We start from the raw sequence: 13839 nt of genomic DNA, 5'->3' as shown, positions 1-13839 counted from the left end.
CATGGAGATCTTAAACATAGTGCCTATGAATTCCAGAAGATTTAGTCAGAGAGATCTCTGAGTTCGAGGTCATCTGGGATTAAAGGCATGGTAGCTCAGGCCTTTAATCTGGGCCACACCCTCTGCTAGGGACCTACATGAGTGATTCCACCCTCAGCGCCTGACCTGGGATTACGGACCTCTGTGCTAATCACTAATTCTCAGCCTTTGAAGTTCCTGGCTCAATGTTCTGTTAGAGCAACACAGCCTCCTGTTTATTATACCTATGTGACACTAGCTACACCTGAGCTAGCACAAGGCAGACCGTTGAAGTCCTTTTGATCTGCCAGACCTACTGTTTCCTGAATTAAGAAGGTTACCTGCTGAACAGTGTGAAACATTGAAGCCAACACCCACGGAGTTTTGGGGAAAGGACTTGCCCTTAAAAGCCATATATATATTGTGGGACCCCGATTGAACATTACATCTCGTACAGCAATGTTGTTCTGATGTCATTTCTTTCTCACCACCTGCCCCTCCCATCCATTCTCACCTTCTCTTCCTAATTAGCAGTAGCTGTTTGAAGCAACAAAATGTTGCCGATCACCACGGGACTAGATGCAAGAAGATCTCCTGAGATGACCCTGTCTTTGCAAAGCTTCACAGAAAAGGGAAAAAGATGTTATCCTGCATGGTGAGCAACTATAGATGCTAAAGGATATGGACTGAGTGAGGCAGTGTTGACCTAATGCTGAACCTGCTAAGGAGTAGACAGTAGAAAATGGCATGTGAACTTTATAGGCATTTGTCCACAGTCTTTAAGAGCTGACTCAGGGCAGCGGCAGTGGCGGCAGTGCAGCAGTGGCTGGTCCAGCCGAAGGGCCATCAGCAGTGGAACCAAGGCGACACAGAGTCCAGTTAGGCCCTGCGCCCATGACCACTGACCTTCGCTGGCCAGCCGTGCTGCAAGCAGTGGTGGATTAACGGCACCTTTCACCGCACAGAAGCCACTCCAGAACTCTGCCTCCCGCCAGTCAGGAGAGACACACCTCCATCTTGGTTTCAGACTCCAGAGAGATCGGACAGACTGAGACACAATCTGGGGCAAAGCACACCAGAGCGGCAAGGGCACCCAAGAGGAGGACAGCACATCAGCAATCTGCTACAGGGGAAACCCAGCCATATAGTGTTGCAGTAATAGCCCCAGAGCCCCTCAGGAGGCCCAAACACCAGCCAGGGACAAGACCAACTAACTCCAGAGCACAAGATGGCAAAGGGCAAATGCAGGAACGCTACTAACAGAAATCTAGGCAATATGGCAGCATCTGAACCAAACTCTCCAACATCAGCAAGTCCTGGTTATGCCAACACACCAGAGAAACAAGATTTGGATTTAAAATCACTGATCATGATGCTGCTAGAAGAACACAAAAAGGACATAAATGAATCTCTTAAAGAAATACAAGGGAACATGAATAAGCTAGAAACCCGTATAATGGAAACAGAAAAATCACTTAAAGAAATGCAGGAGAATAAGGCTCAAGAGATAGAAGCCAATAAAGAAGAAACACCAAAAAAAAAAAAAAAAAAAAAAAAAAAAAAAAAAAAAAAAAAAAAAAAAAAAAAAAAAACCTTAAAGAAATGCAGGAGAAATTGAGTAAAGAGGCAGACGTCATGAAAGAGGAAACACAAAAGTCTCTTAAAGAATTACAGGAAAACTCAAACAAACAAATGATGGAACTGAGCAAAACCATCCTGGATCTAAAAACAGAAATAGAAACAACTAAGAAATCACAAAGGGAGACAACTTTGGAGATAGAAAACCTTGAGAAGAAATCAGGGGCCATAGATGCAAATATAAACAACAGAATACAAGAGATGGAAGAAAGAATATCAGATGCCGAAGATACCATAGAAACCATTGACTCAACAGTCAAAGAAAATGCAAAATGCAAAAAGCTTGTATCCCAGAACATCCAGGAAATCCAGGATACAATGAGAAGACCAAACCTAAGGATTATAGGTATAGATGAGAGTGAAGATTTACAACTGAAATGGACAGCAAATATCTTTAACAAAATTATGGAAGAAAACTTCCCCAACTTAAAGAGAGAGATACCTATGAATATACAAGAAGCCTACAGAACTCCAAACAGACTGGATCTGAGCAGAAATACCTCTCGCCACATAATAATTAAAACCCCAAATGCACTAAGCAAAGAAAGAATATTAAAGGCAGTAAGAGAAAAAGGCCAAGTAACATATAAAGGAAGACCTATCAGAATCACACCAGACTTCTCACTAGAGACCATGAAAGCTAGAAGATCCTGGGCAGATCTCATGCAGACTCTAAGAGAACACAAATGTCAGCCAAGACTACTATACCAAGCAAAACTCTCAATCACAATAGATGGAGAAACCAAGACATTCCATGACAAAACCAAATTTACACAATATCTTTCCACAAACCCAGCTCTACAAAGAATAATAGGAGGCAAACTCCAATACAAGGAGGGAGACTGCAGCCTGGAAAAAGTAAGATAGTAACCTTCCTTCATCAAACCCAAAAGAAGATAATCACTCAAATATAAAAATAACATCAAAAATGACAGGAAGTAATAATCTCTATTCCTTAATATCGCTTAACATCAATGGACTCAATTCCCCAATGAAAAGACATAGACTAACAGACTGGATAAGGAAACAGGACCCTACATTTTGCTGCATACAGGAAACACACCTAAATGTCAAAGACAAAAACTACCTTAGATTAAAAGGCTGGAAGACAAATTTACAAGCCAATGGTCTCGGGAAACGAGCCAGAGTAGCCATTCTAATATCAGATAAAATTGACTTTCAACCGAAAGTCATCAAAAGAGACACTGAGGGACACTTCTTGCTGGTCAAAGGAAAAATCCACCAAGAAGAACTTTCAATTCTGAACATCTATGCTCCAAATGCAAGGGCACTCACATTCGTAAAAGAAACTTTACTAAAGCTCAAAGGACACATTGCACCTAACACAATAGTTGTGGGGGACTTCAACACTCCACTCTCCTCAATGGACCGATCAGGAAAACAGAAACTAAACAGGGACACAGTAAAACTAATTGAAGCTTTGGACCAATTGATATGATATTTGACTGATATTTATAGAACATTTCACCCTAAAGCAAAAGAATATACCTTTTTCTCAGCACCTCCTGGTACCTTCTCCAAAATCGACCATATAATTGGTCACAAGACAGACCTCAACAAATACAAGAAGATCAAACTAATCCCATGCCTCCTATCAGATCACTATGTTGTAAGAGTGGTTTTCAAAGCAACAAAAGCAACAGAAAGCCCACATACACATGGAGGCTGAACAATACTCTACTCAATAACACCTTGGCCAAAGAAGAAATAAAGAAAGAAATCAGAGACTTTTTAGAATTTAATGAAAATGAAGGCACAACATACCCAAATCTATGGGACACAATGAAAGCAGGGCTAAGAGGAAAACTCATAGCCCTGAGTGCCTCCAAAAAGAAAATGGAGAGAACATATACTAGCAGCTTAATGACACACCTGAAAGCCCTGGAACAAAAAGAAGCTATTTCACCCAGGAGGAGTAGAAGACAGGAAATCATCAAACTCAGGGCTAAAATCAATCAAGTGGAAACAGAACCATACAAAGAATTAACAAGTCCAGGAGCTGGTTCTTTGAGAAAATCAACAAGATAGATAAACCCTTAGCCAGACTGACCAAAGGGCACAGAGAAAGTATCCAAATTACCAAAACTAGAAATGAAAATGGAGATATTACAACAGAAACTGAGGAAATCCAAAAAATCATAAGATCCTACTACAAAAGCCTATACTCAACACAACTGGAGAATCTGGAGGAAATGGACAATTTCCTAGACAGATACCAAATACCAAAATTAAATCAGGACCAAAGAGATCATCTAAACAGTCCCATAACCCCTAAAGAAATAGAAGGGATCATAGAAAGTCTTCCAACCAAAAAAAGCACAGGACCAGATGGTTTCAGTGCAGAATTCTATCAGACCTTCAAAGAAGAGTTAACACCAATACTCTTCAAACTATTCCACAAAATAGAAACAGAAGGAACACTACCCAATTCCTTCTACGAAGCCACAATTACGCTGATACCAAAACCACACAAACTTCCAATAAAGAAAGAAAACTTCAGACCAATCTCCCTTATGAACATCGATGCAAAAATACTCAATAAAATTCTTGCCAACCGAATCCAAGAACACATCAAAACGATCATCCACCATGATCAAGTAGGCTTTATCCCAGGGATGCAGGGTTGGTTCAATAAACGGAAATCCATCAATGCAATCCACTACATAAACAAACTCAAAGAAAAAAAACCACATGGTCATTTCATTAGATGCTGAAAAAGCATTTGACAAAATTCAGCATCCTTTCACGCTTAAAGTCTTGGAAAGAACAGGAATTCAAGGCCCATACCTAAACATCTTTAAAGCAATATACAGCAAACCGGTAGCCAGCATCAAACTATCATTATTTGCAGACGACATGATAGTCTACCTAAGTGACCAAAAATCTCTACTAGAGAACTCCTACAGCTGATAAACAACTTCAGCAAAGTGGCAGGTTATAAAATCAACTCAAGAAAATCAGTGGCCTTCCTATACTCAAAGGATAAGCAGGCTGAGAAAGAAATTAGGGAAATGACCCCCTTCACAATAGCCGTAAACAGTATAAAGTATCTTGGGGTGACTCTTACCAAACATGTGAAAGATCTGTATTACAAGAACTTCAAGACCCTGAAGAAGGAAATGGAAGAAGACCTCAAAAAATGGGAAAACCTCCCATGCTCATGGATCGACAGGATCAATGTAGTTAAAATGGCCATTTTGCCAAAAGCAATATACAGATTCAATGCAATACCCATCAAAATCCCAACTCAATTCTTGACAGAGTTAGAAAGAGCAATTATCAAATTCATCTGGAATAACCAAAAACCCAGGATAGCTAAAACTATTCTCAGCAACAAAAGAAATTTTGGGGGAATCAGTATCCCTGACCTCAAACAATACTATTCATGTTGTCTAGTCTGAAAAGAACAGTAAATGGTCACTGCTCTAGGCCATCAAATTCCTTTAAGAAGCATTGAACTTTTGTGGAAACAAAATCTTTACTGCTTAGAGAGGGTTAAATACTTGAATTGGCCTTGTGTTGTGGGAGCTCAGGCCTTTGATCCTAGGTCTCTGGAGCCAGGGGCAGGCTGATCTCTAAATTCCAGGTCAGCCTGGTCTACATAAGGATTATCAAAACATCGAGTGCTACACAGGGAAGCCTGTGAGGTGGGGAGGTAGATGAGGGTGAGGCATGGCAAACAAACAAGAACACTAAACCTAACAAGGTAGGTAGGATTTTTATTTTAATTTGTCTTGTAAGAAGGAAATGAACTGAAGCCTTTTGAATAGAACTTCCATTTTGAATAGGAATCAGATAAAGTTTAAGTTCCCAAAGACCTACCTAGTTATCACTATGTTTGGCAGAAAGAGACAAGTGCCAACTGACATCCTAGTTTACAAGTTGAGATATAAATGCTGGGCAAGTGGCCCACCATAGTTCAGTAACCCAGCCTAGGGGAACAGACAAGATAAGTGAAACCCAAAGACATGTTCCTAAGGAAGTCCCCCATCTCTAAATCTGCCTCTGCTCTGCTTGAGACAGCTCTCTCTATTTTCTGCTTTAAACAGTTCTCCAAGCAGTTCTGTCTTGCTAATCTATAAAAAAAAAAATTCTCTGGATCGGACATCTCTTGCAGATCATAACCGACACTTATTTCATACATCAATCCAGATGTTTACTCCAGGTTTTCTTTTGATTGTCCTATGAATCAGCATCTCATGACCCTAGGCCTTTGATTCTTAGGAGACAGTGTAGTGGCTATTCCTTATTGTCAACTTGACTATATCTGGAATGAACTGCAATCCAGCATTGGAAGGCTCACCTATGATCCTAATCTGCAGACTGAGAAATGCAAGTTTCTGACCTGGATCTTGGCATGGAGATCTTGAACATAATGGGTATAAATTCCAGAAGATTAAGACAGGGAGATCTCTGAGTTCAAGGTCATCTGGCATTAAAGGCACAGTGGCACAGGCCTTTAATCTGGTCCACACCCTCAGTTGGAGACCTACATAAGGACATTGGAAAGAGTGAAAACTCACTCTTCATTGCCTGCTTGCCTTGTGGTACTGAGGAACTGCTCGATCTTTGGACTTCCATCCACAGCAGCTTCCTGGAATCACCCTTGAAGTTCACTGGAGAAAAAGGTAATGCTGAGGAATAGGTAGACTTCACATCTTAGTGGTCTGGAGTATGTTGGAGTACATGCTTTCAGCACGGGACACCAGCAAAGTGTGTGTATTATTATTTGTGGATTTGGGAGAGTCTTCAGTACAATTATTGGTAGGTCTCAGTAGCTGAGAATTGTTTTTTTGGATGCTTTGCTGATCAAGTGGTTTATTTTTGTAAACTCTCAAGGAAGCTCTATGTTGGTTAGTTATGAGCATGGATAGTCATTTGTTTCTCAGTGAATTCAATATTATTGGTCGTTCATTTTAATTTTTTATGAAAGTATTATTCTCTGGTATTTTAGAATGAGACACCACGGTGAAACTTAAAATTTGAGGAAGGGCAAAATAACTCCACATTTTCCAAAGGGGGAACAGATAGCATTGCCGTGTTCTAATGATCTCATGACAGGTCTGTCCATCAAGACACAGGACATTTTGCTATTGAGTCACATTTTTTCTACTTCTTTTCATGTATTTTGTCCATTTCCTCTTTACAGTCAGCATGTTTGCAGGAGTATAATGAAATATTTACAGTCTGGAACTGATAAAACCATCTGGGACAAAAATCTCAACTGGTATTGTTTCTTATTCTTAACATTAATTGTTTCTTTCTTCATTTTTTTTTAAATTCAGAGCTTTTACACTACATCCATCGACTGTTAGCATTATTTCTAACGTCACACAACAGATACTGCACTGCCATAGTTGAACTTTTCTGATCATTTTCACTACGATGGCTTCACCGTTTGGAGGACCCTCTCAGCATGGGACACCAGCAAAGGACCTTCAGACAGACAATTTAGAGTTTATTCCAACTCATAGTTCTGATGTGCAGTGGGCTGAAGACATCTATAACTCAACAAGTGCTCCACTCAACATTTCCCCAAACAACAATCACTGCTGGGCAAAGCAGGAGCTACAATGTCTCTGGGAGATGTTCACCTCATGGCTGCAGCCAGAAAAGCAGAGCAAGAAGCAGATGATTTCTCAACTGGTCTTGAAGCAGTTTCTCCTTACTGGGCTTTGTAAGGACAAGTTTGCTTTGGCAGAGAAGTGGAAATCCAGTGGCAGAGACATGAGACAATTCATGGAGAGTCTGACTGATGAGTGCTTGAAACCTCCTGTCATGGTGAGCACCTGGGTGGCTTAGCTGGGAAAGAAAGGCGGGATCATTAGGGTTTGGTGAAAACGAGGTGTTTTTGGTTTGTCTTGTTTTTACAAATGAGATAATATTCCCAAACAAAAATACACTGAAGAAATATTATTGCCACGAATTACCATGAGTACAGCAGAAAGGAGTCTATCAATCAGGTTTGATGGGCATAATTAAATCTAGTCTATTTACATGTGAGCAGACAGACTAAAGAATTGACCTGGGGAAGACTTTAAGGACGTAGAGGAGATAAATTGTGTAAGACACACCTTGTTCATGGAGGTACTTACTTTGTATTCATGAGGATTGTGTTTGATTCTGTCCCCCACACTTAAAAGAACATTTACGGCACTACTCTGTAGTGCCTGGAACTGTGTCAAAACCTTGGAATCAACTTGACTAGATGAATTCCCAAATTAGCTACTGTGTATCAAACAATACTCTGTCTAGAAAACTGAGTTTTCAAAATGGCAAAGGTACAATATTTACATATAGCTGTTACATATATACAGAACAATATGATACCCAGAAGAATTTCCTCCATGAGCTGGGCAATGGTAAGCCTTTAATCCCAGCACGTGGAAGGCATGCCTTTAATCCCAGTACTTGGGAGACATGCCTTTAATCTCAGTACTTTTGAGACAGAGACAGGTGGATTTATGTGTTTGAGGCTAGCCTGGTCTACAGAATGAGTTCCAAGACCCCCAAAGCTACACAGAGAAACCCTGTCTCAAAAAAAAAATAATCAGAAGAAAAAAAAGACAAAAAAAAATTTTCCTCAATGGATAAGGGTGCTTCAGTCCAATTATTCAAATTTGGATAGACTTAGTATAGATTTAATTATGTATGCTGTTTAGATTTCTATTGGTTTAGCTGTTTGGTTCATTTGTTTGTTACTTGCTTGCCTGAATTTGTGATTTGCAGTGCTTTCCTTATGTAATCCTCCTTGGCCTTGGAATCAGAGGAATTACCCTCCATCTGTTTCTCAAGCACTGTGTTAAACATTTTGACTACATCTTGCAAGTTAATTATACTGTATTTACCCTTTGAGTTTTATTCTAAGTATAAATTTCATGATTGAAAATACCAAGTACACTGCTCCCATAATTTCCAGTCATGTTCCTGAGAGCATGTGTTTGTGCCTCTTTGAGATAAAACACTTAAAAAAACTCAGGTAAAAGTTAGCGCAATCTGGAAACGCTGATGGATGCTTTAAGGAAGGCTTATCCTCCTTCAATGTGTTGACCAGTTAAAGATGGGCTGAGCTCACAGGAACATAACTTTGTGTTTCTCTAAGGACAGTGACTCAACATTTGAAAAGACAGTATCTATACGGACTTTAGAATTCAGAATTTGTGAGTGCCAAGAAAGCATCATTAGACATAAGGGGAAGACAAATGAGCTGATTGTTAGCCCAGTCTTCCTGTACTAGCAGGTTGTCGGTAGGGGTCTGCAATCCACAAAATCATGGATAAGGGAACCGGGCTTTCTTTACAGGTCCATGTCTCCATGCAAGGACAGGAAGCCCTCTTTTCTGAAAACATGTCATTAAAAGAAGTCATCAAGCTTTTAAAACAGCAGCAATCAGCCACAAGGCCAACACCAAGTAATGCAAGGATGCCAGTTGACATTACACAAGATATATTGTTGACCAGAGGTTAGTAGGTGAACTGGACAGAAGAGGCATGGTCTGGGGGGATCGGTTTTTGGTTATATTTTCATAGATTGTCTTCTCTCCAAAGGACAAGAAAGCAGTGAAAATGAATGTGATTCTTCTTGGAATTTTCCTGAAGTAAACACTGGTGATAACTGTACTGGAAATGAGATGAACTCCCTTCTTATTATCCAGAAAGAACAGGACCCTGAGCAGGAAGAGAGATGTGTGTTTTTACAATTCTCTCAGGGTACAGGAAGAGCAAGTCAAGGCAACTCCAGTCATCATGTAACGTTCCTGGGTGCTCCTACTACTGTTGATGTCTCCATGGAGCCAGAATCAATGGATTTATTCAGAACAGCCAACTCTGTAGACAGGAAAGATTGGAATAATACTTCCAGTAATGCTAGTCAAGAAAATAATGGTGATAATATTCCCAGGAACAAGATGGACTCCTTTTTCAGTAACCAGAGTTTATCCTTCTGATCCTGATATAGGAGATGCTTCTTGTGAGGTAATTCAGGATTATACAAGAACAAATCAAGGAAACTCCACATGCCTGCAAGAGTCACTTGGAGAATCTTTTCCTGAAGAAGGTCCTAGGGACTTACCTGGGTTCCTCTCCAGACCAGAGTCTCCTACCTCAGAGCCTGTCCTTTCTCAGAATCATGAGCCAAACTCACCATGTGGAAGTCATCAAGAGATATACCATAGAGATTGCAAACACTACAAGTGTGAAGAATGTCCTAGAAGTTTCAAATATGCCTGTCACCTTTCATCCCACCAGAGAACTCACCTGAATAAGAGGGCATTGTCCTGTGACATCTGTGGAAAAATATTCAAACGAGTCTCTGACCTCCGAATTCATGAGGTCATACACAAGCCAGAGAAGCCTTTCATACGCAGCACATGCAAAAGGTCCTTCAGCCACAAGACGAACCTGAAGGCTCATGAGAGGATTCACACAGGAGAAAAGCCTTATGCCTGTTCCCTTTGTAGCCGTAGCTTCCGCCAATCATCCACATACCACCGTCACATGAGAAATTACCACAAATCTGACTGAACTATATATTATCCTCAAGAGAGACTGGTAGGGGTTCAGCCTCAGTGTGTCATCTGCAAAGAGAAAAGAATAGAGCAACTAAATTGTACTTACCCAATGAAGATACAACATGCAACTTGTGGATTGTCACTTTTTATATTTGTTTTTAGTTACTTTGTGTGTGTGTGTGTGTATGTGTTTGAGAGAGAGGGAGAGAGAGAGAGAGAGAGAGAGAGAGTTCTTAATGAGGATTTTGGATTCATAACCATTGCACATTCATGGAAACCAGAGGACAACTTTGTTGGATCACATTTGGTCATCATTGTATTTTAATCAAGGTCAGGTTATCGATCTTGCACATAACAGCATATCACACTGTGCTATATCAATGCTGTTAAAAATATTAGTTGACACATTGCATACGTAAACTATTGTCTTTTTTTCAGATTGAAAGCATATTTTCATGCAAGGATAGAGGAAGTACGAAAAACTTAAATAATAAATTTGAAAATGAAACACTACAATTATATTTTCACTTTTGGATTATGTTAATTTATTCTGAGCACCAAACATTTGTTCCTAACCCTTCCTCAGAACTACAAATGAATGGTAGAGAATTGTGTTAGTGGTGAAATAGTATTGTTTCTAAACCTCATGACCTGAGTTCTTTCTATGGGCATCATACATTCTTCAAACTACATTTTCTTTTTTTCTGATTATTGCACTTGTTAAATTTGCATATTTACATTCACACAATAGCACATACAGAGATATTTTTAAACCCAAATGAGTTGCAGTGAAGGCACTTGTAGCTGAACTTGGCTACCTGGGTCTAATCTCTGGAACTCACATAGAGGAAGGAGACAATAGACCCCTGTGAGGTGTCCTCTTAATGCAACATGCATACCACAGTGCAAGTGTCCACACACTGTAATACATGCAATGCAAGCTTATCTGAGACTATCTTACAAATAAATGACACTCAGGCTACGGCTAGTTTATTTGACATTGACAATCATTGAGGGTAACCCTTAACCTATTCTTTTAGCTGCTGGGTTTGCTACTTCTCAGGTGTTGTAAGCCAGTAACTCCCTGTTTCTCCTGACCCCATGCTAATGGTTCCTCTCCCCTCACCGATGCCTCCTCTCTCATTCTTCCTTCTTTTCACTCTGATTTCTCTTCCTCCAACCAGGTCACTCCAAACCTACCTACCTCTAATCCCCCTAGTAATAGGTTCTAGCCAATTTTATTTAACCAATAGTTTTAAATTAGGGAGCAAGATTTGCACAGCAAAAGTTTGTAAACATGAGAAGTCACTGGCAGGTTATGCCTTTGCATGTAGAATTTGGTGTTACCAAAAAAAAAGGAATTTGATGTGACAATACATAACTGAAGTCTTGACTGAACACTTCAGTCATGATGTGCATGTTGCATTAAGAGAACATTTTACACTGGTTTTTTTTTTCCTTCTGAGATTCCATATGAACCAATGTCACTAGGAATTATCATCCATTTCTGAAGTTGTTTTTGAAGCTAGTCTCTGGAGCCAGGATCAAATAGGAATGATCAGGCAGGGAGCTGGAAGAGCAGGTCCTCCCAGCATCCTCAAGGGTGACCCCTGTCAGGAATGGCTTGCTAGTCCTCAATTCTGCACTGTACAAACCTTCCATGCATAATTCTATAAGACATTTGCATGAAATATGCCACATGCACAGATCAATTAACTGTGATTTTATACTTTTGGTCTGAACAGATGTAAGGTGTTTACTTTCTTGTAAACTTAGTTTGAATTATTTCAGATTATAATATCAATTTTTATTTATAGGACCTAAAAGAGTGGCATTAAAAGTCTTGAGGATATTGTAGCCAACAAACTATTGCCTATGCAAAGACATGTATTTTAATGTCTTATCTACTCTGAGAGGTGTTTGCATGTTGAAGGATCAGCACATATATTACCTGCTTTTTTTCTTGCCAATCTCCTCTTTTTGTTTGTAGCTAGGTGCTTCAGGGGATCTTCCATGGTCAAGTCTTATTTTTTAAATAATTTGGATGGAAGATATAGCTTTTCCTTCTTGTTGGAGCAAATGTAAAATCATCTGCCCAAAATAATATATTTCCTTTCTTCATTTTGAAATTAGGACTTATCTAGGATGAACTAATTTAGTAGTCCTTTCTAAAATCCAGTCTATTTTAACCCTTGTGCTAAACTTATCAGTCATTTAAAAAAAATAAACTTAACAAAACACATTTTAAACTATCTTTCAAGCAACATACAGTAAACCAGTAGCCAATATCAAACTAAATGGAGAGAAACTTAAATCAATCCCACTAAAATCAGAGACTACACAAGGCTGTCCACTCTCTCCCTATCTATTCAATAGAGTACTTGAAATTCTAGCTCGAGCAAGGAGAAAACAAAAATAGGTCAAAGGATACAAATTGAAAAGGAAGAAGTCAAAATATTACTATTTGCTTATGATATTATCATATACTTAAATGACCCCAAATATTCTACCAGAGAACTCCTAAAGCTGAAAAATAACTCCAGCTAAGTGTCTAGATTTAAAATTAACTCAAAGAAATCAGTAGCCTTCCTCTACTCAAAGGATTAGCAGGCTGAGAAAGAAATTAGGGAAACTACACACCTCACAATAGTCACAAATAACATTACATAGCTTGGTGTGACTCTAACCAAGCAAGTGAAACATCTGTATGACAAAAACTTCAAGTCTTGGAAGAAAGAAATTAACAAAGATCTGAGAAGATGGAAAGATTGTCCATGCTCATGGATTGGCAGGATTAATAGAGTAAAAATGGTCATCTTGCTGAAAGCAATCTACTGATTAAATTCAATTCCCATCAAAATTACAAATCAATTCTTTATAGAGTTAGAAAGAGGAATTTGCAAATTCATTTGGAATAACAAAAGCACAGGATAGCAAAAACTACCCAACAATAAGAGAACTTCTAGGAGTTCTGATATCAAGCTGTATTCCCAAGAAATAGTGGTCAGAAATATATGGTACAGAGAGAGTCAGGAAGATTAGTGGAAAAGAATTGAAGACCAAGAAATGAACCCACATACCTGTGGTCCCTTGATATTTGACAAAGGAACTAAAACCATCCAGTGGGAAACAGACATCATTTTGATGCTGGTTCAACTGGATGTAATTATGTAGAAAAATGTACATCTATCCATTCCCATATTCTTGTAGAAATATCAAGTTCAAGTGTATCAAGGACCTCCACATAAAACCACATACACCGAACCTAAGGGTAGAGGAAGTGTGGGAGAGCTTTGAACATATGGGCACGGGAAAATTTCCTGAACAGATCACCAATGGCTTGTGTTCTATGATCAAGATTTAACAAAAAGGATCTCATAAATATTTGAACTTCTAGGAGAATCACCACCCTGATAAATGGGACTCAAAAAATATAACAATAAAATGGTAAACTTTTGTTTTAATTTTTTTCTTTTTAAAAATGCTACATGTTTTATTCTCCCATCCCCAGAGGGTAGTTTGTCCAGAAACCAAGAAAATAAACATCAATCAGAATAAATTCAAGGGGGTGGGTTGAGAGAAACCCATTAATGACCAGGCAGGCAGGGCAGCAAAAGACCTCCACCACAGGGGGTTCCAAGAGACCCCTGCTG

At 39.3% G+C, this 13839-nt stretch overlaps 1 protein-coding gene and 1 pseudogene across 3 annotated transcripts in view; one reads left to right on the top strand and one right to left on the bottom strand.

The window, feature by feature from the left end:
• The window catches only part of LOC127670388 (zinc finger protein 431-like), a 553459-nt gene that overhangs the window by 256414 nt on the left and 283206 nt on the right, over positions 1–13839 (bottom strand). The gene's annotated exons all lie outside the window — the stretch shown is intronic.
• LOC127684781 (zinc finger and SCAN domain containing protein 4C-like) lies at positions 7063–10199 on the top strand (annotated as a pseudogene).

The sequence above is a fragment of the Apodemus sylvaticus genome, chromosome 1 (genome assembly GCF_947179515.1).
Source record: "Apodemus sylvaticus chromosome 1, mApoSyl1.1, whole genome shotgun sequence".
NCBI lineage: Eukaryota > Metazoa > Chordata > Mammalia > Rodentia > Muridae > Apodemus > Apodemus sylvaticus.
This window is presented reverse-complemented; position numbering and strand designations above follow the sequence as displayed.